We start from the raw sequence: 11,857 nt of genomic DNA, 5'->3' as shown, positions 1-11,857 counted from the left end.
ATGGTAAAAACTTTACTTTGCGATAGATACTAACAGTAAGCAGCAACACGAAGGAAAAATTATAAAACTAACTCAAATTTATGAAAAGCCTCTCTGCAGAACAAGAAATGTTTTGGCCGTTATTCTCAAGTGGACTGAGGGATCTGCGACGGCAGACTGCTAGCTGGTGCACTGCGTTTATTATATCCAGCTACAGAATTTTCAATCCAAAAGTGACTGCGTATAACGGGTATAAAAAAAATCTTACAGCTACTCGTAATAAAAGACGATATTAATTGGTGACGTTCTTGAAAATATCATGACCAGCAGCAGCATCTGCTGCCGTATGAAATTCACTGTTGAATAAATGCGTTCTTTGGATTTCACCTTGCATTATGTTTCTTGGCCCACCTTCTATTTTTTTCTTTAGCTGTATGTGCTTCAAAATGCAGTTTAGTTTTCGTTATAGGTATAGTACAAATAATGCACCAATCTCCAAATGTTGGACAAAATTTGCCTTCCTCACTCATTTATTAACAACGTCGTTTTCGATTGTTTTATTTGCTGACCTGCACAAATTATTAGCAGACCGTAACGATTATAACGTGTGCTTTGCTAAAGGCGTGACGGCTGTTAATTCTGGCGCGTTTGCCTGTATGAGACAAGACTATTTGTCGTGCAAATCGTTTATGCCGATTTCAACATTTTAACGAATTAAAATCCAAACTGCCCAGCTGCGTTTAGTAATCATAAAAAAATCCCTGCCGCAAAATGATAGTTTTCAAAAAATTGTAAGAGTGATTGCAACTTCAGTATTAGACAAATCTCGCAAGAAAAGTAACTTGAAATGCCATTTCCCTCTCTATCTCTTCCACTCTCTGAAGTTCCGAACAGTTTTCTGCTGGCCGCTACTGTCATGTTTCGATACATAGGCCGCTACTCCTAGTAGGTATCCGTAAGCCATAGGTTCTCAATTTTCCTCTTGCAGTGACTAATTTCTTTACGGTACATTTCGGTGATCTCACGTTAAATTTTACTCCTCTTCATCCACCTCGCTTCTTTCGCTACTTTGGCGACACATTTATAATCTGGCCACACGAGATCAAAGCTCTACAGCTCTTCGTTGATCAAATGGATAGTATGTGGCCTAATATCAAGTTCACCGATGAGACGGAGAGGGAAGGAAAATTACCAGTGCTAGGTGGCTCTGTTTGAGAGGAAAGAGTACACGGCGATAATCCGAGGGTCGCTGGGTCGAGTGCCTATGCGGAAACTTTATTGTTTCTGTATTATCAACGTTTATTTTACTTATACTACATATGAAGTGAAATAATGTTCAATATATCGTGTTTATTAATTTTTTTCATGAATGATAAAAATAGCCAACCGGTTTCCCAAAAATCATTGCTTGATATGGTTTCGTTGCTAACTAAGGGTATCTTCATCAGAATAAGTTGCTGTTACATAGATTTTTTTTAATCAACATAGGAGAATAAAAACCAAATAATAGACTAAGTATTATCACTAGAAGCACTAAGAACAGAAATTGAATTACTTTCGTAGATACATATCACTTGGAGAGACAATGAAAACAGATGAGATTAAGCACTCAAGTCAAATAAATCAAAGTTATACTGTAAACCAACACTGAAGCCACAAGCACAGTGATTCGCTAGGTCTGACATCAGACTGAAAGGTTTGTCAATTGATTACGCCTCTACGGGGAAACAGCGCAGTGTGTGCTAACTACGGAGCGCGAATGGCGTAGAGCGCCAGAAAATAAATGATAATAATTATAACAAGAAACCAGTCTTAATAATAGAAGTATATAGATAGGTAATAAATGAAATATACAGGAGAATGCTGTAAAATTAAACAGTAGTTGTAAACGATACCTATCCAGTGTAGATGCCAGTGAAGTGCTCAAAATGAACAGGATTAACACACTCAGAATGACAGCCATGCTAAACGACAAAAACACTTAAAGGAGGAGGAAAGTGATGTTTGAGAACTGTGTGTGGAGATCTTCACCCAAAGAAAAAGAGTATATCAGAAAGCTGCGAGTAGTAGTTTGAAGCCGTTAAAGAAATTCTTATTTCGCAACTGCAGCTGTTCATTGAGAATAACACCATCATTTACAGAAATATACTTAAAAATTTTCAGTTCTTCAAGCCCATAACCTTCCTTTTCTTTATGAAGAATAAAATTTTGATCGAGACCCTTCGGTTTGTGGTTTGTGATTGGCAAATTTTCTGCGAGGTAAGAATTATGGACATTAGTACTCTTGCTTCCTAATAAATGTTCTGTATAGCCGGTACTCATGGCTCTTCTGGTCTTCCTTTTACTATAGAATTCGTCGTTTGCTGGGAAGAAAGACGTGGATTCAAGTTGCCTTTTCCATTAATAACTGTTTGCAGAAAAATCTAAATCTCAATTTAAAATCTGCGATCACTCGTTCGCGCGTAATTCAAAGGTGATAACTTTCGCTTTCTTATCTTGAGCACTTCAGCTCATATAAACTGAAGCTGAAGTGATCAAGATAAGTAAGTGAAAGTTATCACGTGAACCCAACATTAAAACTACGAGCATAGCAAGTCGCTAACTCTTCATGCAATCTGACCTATGTAAGTAATTCTTTTTATGTTTTTAGTACTTTTAATACTACTTAAACATCTTATGTTTCCGCAGAAACACTGGAACACGTGAGGCAATACTGACCTTACGACTTATCTTAGAAGAAAGATTAAGGAAAGGCAAACCTACGTTTCTAGCATTTATAGACTTAGAGAAAGCTTTTGACAATGTTGACTGGAATACTCTCTTTCAAATTCTAAAGGTGGCAGGGGTAAATACAGGGAGCGAAAGGCTATTTACAATTTGTACAGAAACCAGATGGCAGTTATAAGAGTCGAGGGACATGAAAGGGAAGCAGTAGTTGGGAAGGGAGTAAGACAGGGTTGTAGCCTATCCTCGATGTTGTTCAATCTGTATATTGAGCAAGCAGTAAAGGAAACAAAAGAAAAATTCGCAGTAGGTATTAAAATTCATGGAGAAGAAATAAAAACTTTGAGGTTCGCCGATGACATTGTAATTCTGTCAGAGACAGCAAAGGACTTGGAAGAGCAGTTGAATGGAATGGACAGTGTCTTGAAAGGAGGATATAAGATGAACATCAACAAAAGCAAAACGAGGATAATGGAATGTAGTCTAATTAAGTCGGGTGATGCTGAGGGAATTAGATTAGGAAATGAGACACTTAAAGTAGTAACGGAGTTTTGCTATTTGGGGAGCAAAATAACTGATGATGGTCGAAGTAGAGAGGATATAAAATGTAGACTGGCAATGGTAAGGAAAGCGTTTCTGAAGAAGAGAAATTTGTTAACATCGAGTATAGATTTAAGTGTCAGGAAGTCATTTCTGAAAGTATTTGTATGGAGTGTAGCCATGTATGGAAGTGAAACATGGACGATAAATAGTTTGGACAAGAAGAGAATAGAAGCTTTCGAAATGTGGTGCTACAGAAGAATGCTGAAGATTAGATGGGTAGATCACATAACTAATGAGGAAGTATTGAATAGGATTGGGGGGAAGAGAAGTTTGTGGCACAACTTGACCAGAGGAAGGGATCGGTTGGTAGGACATGTTCTGAGGCATCAAGGGATCACCAATTTAGTATTGGAGGGCAGCGTGGAGGGTAAAAATCGTAGAGGGAGACCAAGAAATGAATATACTAAGCAGATTCAGAGGGATGTAGGTTGCAGTAGGTACTGGGAGATGAAAAAGCTTGCACAGGATAGAGCAGCATGGAGAGCTGCATCAAACCAGTCTCAGGACTGAAGACTACAACAACAACAACAAACATCTTATTTCGTTTCTATTCTCCTATGTTTCTTAAAATAATCTTATAGGTAACAGTCACTTATTCTGATGGCAATACGCTTATTTAGTATCGAAACCAAGTCAACACAATGATATTTGTGCAATGGGTTGACTGTTTTCATCCTTCATTAGCAAAATTAATAACTACAATATACTGAGCATTATTTTGTAGTGTAAGTAACGTAAAATTTGTAAATATATAAAAAAAAGTTCCCGTATAAGAAGTCGACCCCACGACCCTCGTATTACCGCTCTACATTCTTTCCTCTCAAACAGAACCAACTGTCAATAGCAATTTGTAATTCTCACATTAGGGTGCATACTATTCATTTGATCAGTGAACAAGTGAAGAGCTTTGATCCCATGTGGCCAGATCATAAAGTGTCTTCAACACAGCGGAAAAAGCGAGATGGACGAAGTGGAGTTGAATGTAACACGTGTTCATCGAAATGCTCTATAAAGAAATTAGCCACTGCAAAGAGGCAGTTGAAAACCGTGATTCGTTTCATAAATTTACCACTAAACAAGAAGGAAGTCATCATCAAAATGAAGGAAACAATTTTAAAGGATCGGGAGGGAACTAGTCCTCTAATAACTTTATTGTATCTTCCTCTGCGACTTATTTGAACAAAGCGACTACATCCAAACTGGCCATAATGTCCACGAACATCTGAGTTTCTCATACTCATACGATATTGAGAGCGAACAGCTATTGGCTTAAGTAACTTGATTAGATATTTCGCTAGCCTCAAGGCTGGAGAATATATATTGTATTAGTGCTAGCACGCAGTGGAACGCCTTCTTTGTGGATTTTTAGCCCCCTCACAGCCTTTCTACATCTACATGTACATGGCTACTCGGCAAATCATACTTAAGTGCGTGGCAGAAGGATTCCTAGAACCACATTTACACTTGTTCTCTATATTCCACTCTCGAACAGCGCGCGAAGAAAAATACACCTGTATCCATCCGTGTGAACTCTGATTTCTCTTATTTTATTATGATGATCGTTTCTCCCCGTGTAGATCGGCATCAACAAAATATTTTCTCTTTCACAGGAGAAAGTTGGTGACTGAAATTTCATGAGAGGATCACGCTTGCAAAGAAATACACCTTTGCTTTAATGATTTCCACTCCTGTTTCATGTCCGTGAAACTCTCTCCCCAATTTCTCTATAATACAAAGCGTGTTGCCCTTCTTTATACTTTCTCAGTGTGCTCCGTTAATCCTATCTGGGAAGCGACCCACACCACGCTGAGGTACTCCCAAAGAGCACGGACAAGGGTAGTGCAGGCAGTCCATAGCAGATCAGTTGCATCTTCCAAGCGATCTGCCACTAAAAATCAGTCTTTGGTTCATCTTCCCCGCAACGTTTTTCATGTTCTTACCAATTTAAGTTGTTCGTAATTGTAGTACCTGGGTATTTCGTAGAATTTAGAGCCTTTGGATTTTATTTATTTATCGCGTAACCGAAGTTTAATGGATTCCTTTTAGCACTCACGCGGATGACTTCACACTTAGGGTCAAACGCCATTTTTAGCGTGATGGAGATATATAAAATGTTTTTCAATTGGTTTTGATCTTCTAATGACTACTGGACGATAAACGGCAGCATCGTCGGCAAACAACCTAAGAAGGATGCTCATATTGTCTTCTACATCGCTTATATAGCAAGGAGCAGCGGTGGGCCTATAACCCTGCCTTGGCAACCGCCAGAAATCACTTCTGTTTTAGTCGATGACTTTCCGTCAGTTCCTACGAACTACGACCTCTCTCACAACAAATGACTAATCCAGTCACTTAGCTGAGATGATATTCTGTAAGAACACAATTTCATAATAAGTTCTGTCGATAGCGCTCAACACTTCCTGTTAGTAAAAAGCTGGTTGGGTTTCACGAGAATGATGTTTTCTGAATCCGTCTTGACTATGCGTCAATAGACCGTTCTCTTCGAGGTAATTCATAATGATCGAACGTAATATAAGCTCCAAAATCCTGCTGCCTATCGACGTTAATGATACGGGCCTGTAAATTAGCGGATTACTCCTATTACCTTTCCTGAATATTGGTATGACCTCTGTAACTTTCCAGTCTTTTAGTAAGGATCCATCGTCGAGTGAGCCGTTCTATATGATTGTTAATTACGGAGCTATTACATCAGCATACCTGTGCGCCTTGTCCCGGCGGAGGCTCGGGTCCTCCCTTGGGCATGGGTGTGTGTGTTTGTCCTTAGGATAATTTAGGTTAAGTAGTGTGTAAGCTTAGGGACTGATGACCTTAGCAGTTAAAACACATAAGATTTCACACACATTTTTTTTACATCAGCTTATATCTTGTATAGAATTTGGAACGGAAGACCTGCTTTTACTAATAATTAAGATGCTTCACTACTCCGAGGATATTTATTTACAAATTACTAGTGTTGGCAACTGTTCTTGGTTCTTATTCTGGATAATTTACTTAAACTTCTTTGGTAAAGGAATTTCGGAAACCTGTGTTTAGCCTCTCTGCAAGAGCAGCGCTGTCATTGATAGTATTTCCATTGCTGTCGCGCGTTGTCTTGCTGCTAGCTTATTTTACTTACGACCAGAGTCTCTCTTATATTTTCTGCCAGGTTTCGAGACGATGTTTCGTGTATAAACTATTATAAGCATCTCGCATTGAAGTCCGCGCTAAACTTCGAACTTCTGTAAAGATCGCCAGTTTCTGATATCTCTAGTTTGTTTAAATTTGGCATGCTTTTTTCGTTGTTTCTGGAACAGTGTTCTGACCTGTTTTGTGTACCATTGAGTATCAGGTCCGTCTTTTGTCAATTTATTTGGTGTTAATCTCTCAATTGCTTTCGATAATAGTTCTCTGAATTCAAGCCACATCTCGTCGACACTTACATTTTAGCTTCGAAGGAGCTGAGATTGTCTCTCAGGAACGCTCGACGGAATTATTATCTGGGTTTTCGAATATATATGTTTTTCGTTTATTTTTGCTGAGTTTTGGAGTTACGGTTCTCAGTCTCGCTTCTACAACCCTTTCACTAATCCCCGTACTCGATTTGATGGTCGTTATTAGGTCAGAATTATTTTTTGCTAAGAGGACAAGTGTGTTTTTACAACCGTTTACTATTCCAGTGGGCTCATCAACTACTTACACGAAATAATTTTCATATAATGCGTTTTGCATAATTTCGGATCATGTTTAACGTGTACCTCCGGATTTAAAGACGTATTTTTGCCAACATGTCGAGGGTAAATTGAAGTCATCATCAACTACAAGCATAATTGTATGAGTCAGATACGTGCTTGAAATTAAACTCAAGTTTGCTTTGAACCTTACATAAATTGTATCAGCTGAATTGGGAGGTCAGTAATAAGACCCAATTATTATTTTATTCCGGTTGTCAAGAATGACATCTAACCATGCTAACTTACAAGAACTATCTACTTAAGTTTCACTAGAAGATACACTATTTCTAATAGCAACAAACACGCCATCGGAAGATGTAATTAGCCTGTCCTTTCCGAACACCGTTAGGTTCTTTGCAAAAATTTCAGCTGAACTTATCTTCGATTTAACTATCTTTCAGTGATTAGCATCAGTGCTTTCTATTAGCGGAACGCAAAGCCCTACCACCATATGGCGCAAGTCGAGGAATTTAGAGCTTACATGGTCACAGAACCGTATCAGCATCTGATTCAGAGCCTCCACTCAAGTGTGTACCAGAGGTTCTCATTCGGGTCTGTCGAGTGTGTTCCAAATGGTGAGCTCTGCTTTCATCTCATAAGGATGACTGCCGGCCTTTACCACTTCAGACAGCCGCTCTAAATCATTGAGAATCCCTTTCTGTTCATAGCGAGACACAACACTCGTACTGACGTGAGAAACCGCCTGCAGTTGGTTGCACCGTTCGAGCTTCCATCGACAGTCCCATCCTCTGTGACTGCCAGGATCTTGAAGGCTCAGAAGCTTCATCTGAAACACGACAAATGACTACATCTGGTTGAGGGAACCGCCAGCCACAGACAGCACCTGGGAAGTGTTCGTCAGATTAACGGGGAGGCCGTACATTCGGCCCTCTGTGAAGTCTTTCACAGCCTGCCACATACAAAGACGCCCCCTCACCCCCCCCCCCCCCCCCGCCCCCCACAGACTATAGTTGAGGGGTCCACCTCAGTGCGAGCAGTAACTGGGCTGCCCGCTGGTGAGGACGAATCGGTGAACTCAATATCAATTCTAGGATTTATAGAATGTTGAAAATACTATGATCCACTCACGGATACCTAATAGGAGTAGCAGCCTACATTTCGAAATACGGTCTTAGAGGCCAGCAGAAATCTGTTCCGAGATCCAACACAGGCGCTATGCTCATAGGTATCCGTATCCGTATAGCACATGGTCCAAACGTCATTGGTCCCAGGTTTGAACCTCGCCGCGGTTTAACTACTGAATAAAAATCTCCAGCTTTGGTGACCGACGACTTCCGGTATAAGGAGTCACCCTCAGCCTGTCTACAGCCCTGTCAAAGAGAGCGGAGGAGCGGATGGAGGTTCAGGGCACCCTCTTGCCCTTGGGGTTGGGAAACTGCCTTCAAAGGTGAAAGAATCAGCAATGATCAAAGGCATGCGGATGCAGAAGGCGATGGAAACGACTGCATTAAAGATAAATAATGTGTATCCACAGGTAATCTGGCCCATAAATGAAAAAGAGTCATGTTGACCACATTGCCAAAAGATTCCGGACTAACCTTCATTCAGATCTGCCAAGAGGAGGTCAGAATGAGAAAAAGATTGAGTAACTAACAGAAGGGCACGTTTGACGAGTCGGAATGTGGAATGTCGGAAGTAATAATGTGGTAAGGAAGCTAGAAATTCTAAAGAGGAAATTCCAAGTCTTAATCTACGTATAGTTGGGATTAGTGAAGTGAAATGGAAAGAAGATAAGAAAATCCGAGCCCAGGAGTATAATATCAACAGCATCAGAGAATGGCGTAACGGGATTAGTATTGGTTATGATTAGGAAAGTAAGACAGAGAATGAGTTACCGTGAACAGTTCGGTGACCAACCAACACCGAGAAAAACAGTCCAGGTATACATGACGACGTTGGAAGCCGAGGATGAAGAGACAGAGAAAGTACATAAGGATATTCAACGGGTAGAGGGAAATAAAAATGTAGTTGTCACGGGGGAATGGAACGCAGTTGTAGGGAAAGGAAAAGAAGAAATAGTTGCGGAAGAATATGTGCTTGGTAACAGGAATGAGAGAGCAGAAAGACTAATTGAGTTCTGCAGTAAATTTCTGATAGTGAAGGTGAATACTGTGTTCAAGAACCACAAGAGCAGAAGGCGGACTTGGAAAAGGCCGAGATAAGGTAAGATTTCAGTTAGATTACATCATTGTCAGGCAGAGATCAGAAATTGCATACTGTATTGAAACGCTTGCGCAGGAGCAGTTATAGACTCTGATAACAATTTAATAATGATGAAGAGTAGACTGAAGATCGAGAGACTAGTCAAGAAAAATCAGAGAGAAAGGAAGTGGAATATTGAAGTACTAAGAAATGAAGAAACACGCGTGAAGTTCTCTAAGGCTATAGATACTGCGATAATGAATAGCTCAGTGGGCAGTTCAGTTGGAAAGAAAATTGTAGGTACAAAGAAGGTAACTATGATGGAACAATGGATAACAGAAGATATTCTTCAGTTGACAGACGAAAGAAGGAAGTACAAAAATGTACAGAGAAATTCTGGTATACAGAAATTCAAGTCACTTGGGAACGAAATAAATAAGAAATGCATAGAAGCTAGGGCAAAATAACTGCATGAAAAATGTGAAGGAATCGAAAAAGAAATGATTATCGGAAGAACGGACTGGATATACAGAGAAGGCAAAACAAAATTTTGTGAAATTAAAAGCAAAGTCGGTGATATGAAGAGCTCAACGGTAATTCGGCAGTTAAACGCAGAAGAGAGAGAGGACAGACAGAGAGAATACACTGAAGGCTTTTACAAGGGAGAAAACTTGTCTGATGACATTATAGAAGAAGAAAGTTTGACGACAGGGAATAAATAGGGAATCCAGTATTTGAATCAGAATTTAAAAGAGCTTTGGACGATTTAAGATCTAATAAGGCATTTGTGAGACCATTGGGGGATGTGGCTTCAAAACCACTATTCACACTGGTGTGTAGAAGTTATGAGACTGGCGACATATCGTCAGACTTCCGAAAAAAAGTCAGATACACAATTCCGAAGGTTGTAAAAGCTAACAAGCATGAGAATTATCGCACAAGTAGCTTAACTGCTCATGCATCCAGGTTGTTAACAGAAATAATAAACAGAAGAATGGAAAAGAGTGTCTGAAATAGTATAGGACTTAACTGCTAAGGTCATCAGTCCCTAAGCTAACATACTACATAACCTAAATTATCCTAAGAGCAAACACACACACCCATGCCCGAGGGAGGACTCGAACCTCCGCCGGGACCAGCCGCACAGTCTATGACTGTAGCGCCTTAGACCAATGGAAAAGAAAACTGAGGAATTGTTAGATGGCGATCAATTTGGCTTTAGGAAAGGTAAAGGCACCAGAGTGGCAGTTGCAACATACGGTTGATAGTGAAAGCAAGACTAAAGAAAAATCAGGAGATGTGCATTGGACTTGTCGACCTGGAAAGGCGTTCGACACTGTAAAATGGTGCAAGTTGTTCACAATTCTAAAGACAATAACGGTAAGCTGTAGGAAAAGAGAGGTAGTATAAAGATGTGCAACAACCAAGAAGGAATAATAAGACTGGAAGGCAAAGATCAAAGCGCTAGGATTAAAAAAGGCGTAAAGAAGGTGTGTAGTCTTTCACCCTTATTGTTCAATCTGTACATCTTTAAAGCAATGAGGGAAATGAAACGAAGTTTCAACAGCGGGATTAAAATTCGGGGTGAAAGGATATCAATGATATGATTCGCTAACAACATTGCTACCCTCAGTGAAAGTAAAGAAGAATTACATGATATGTTGAATGAAATGAACAATCTAAAGAGTACGGAACATGGATTGAGAGTAAATCGAAAACAGACGAGAGTAGTGAGAAGGTGCGAGAAACTTAACATCAGGATTGGGGATCGCGAAGTAGACGAAGTGAAGATAATCTGGTACCTAGGCAGTAAAATAACTCATGACGGGCAGAGCAAGAAGGACACAGAACGCAGACTAACACTGGCAAAAAGAGCCTTCTAGTATGAAACCTAGGTCTTAATTTGAGGAAGAAAGTTCTGAGACTGTATGTCTGGACCACAGCATTGTATGGGAATACCGGAACTGAAGAGAATCGAAGCGTTTAAGATGTGATGCTACAGAATAAAGTTGAAAAGCATGTGAGTTGACGAGGCAATGAATGAGGAGGTTCTGCGCAGAATCTGCGAGGAAAAGAATATAGGGAAAACACTAGGAAGGAAAAGGAATAGGGTGGTAGGACGTCTGTTATGACGTCAGGGAATAACTTTCGTGGTTCTAGAGGGAGCTGTAGAGAGCAAAAATTGCAGAGAAAGACCGAGATTGGAATATATCCAGCAAATAACTGAGGGGACGTAGGGTGCAAATGCCACACTGAGATGAAAAGGTCGGCTGTGGAGTGGAATTCGAGGGGGGAGGGGCAGAGGACCATGAAACCAGTCAGAAGACTAACGACTGAGACGAGAGAGAGAGAGAGAGAGAGAGAGAGAGAGAGAGAGAGAGAGAGAGACAGCCAGACATCCAGACACAGACAGATTTAGAAAAGATGTCTGTGTGTTGCAAAATGTTAAAATGTGAGTGAATTCTTAAGGGACCAAACTTCTGAGGTCATCAGTCCCTAGACTTACACACTACTTAAACTAACTTATGCTAAGAACAAAACAAACAGCCATGCCGTGGGAGGAGTCGAACTCGAACCTCCGGCGGGAGGGGCCGCGCAGTCCGTGACTCGGCGCCTCTAACCGCGCGGCCACTCCGAGCGGCTTCTGTGTGATGCAA

Source organism: Schistocerca piceifrons, chromosome 1, assembly GCF_021461385.2.
Source record: "Schistocerca piceifrons isolate TAMUIC-IGC-003096 chromosome 1, iqSchPice1.1, whole genome shotgun sequence".
Classification (NCBI taxonomy): domain Eukaryota; kingdom Metazoa; phylum Arthropoda; class Insecta; order Orthoptera; family Acrididae; genus Schistocerca; species Schistocerca piceifrons.
Note: the sequence above shows the minus strand (reverse complement) of the source record.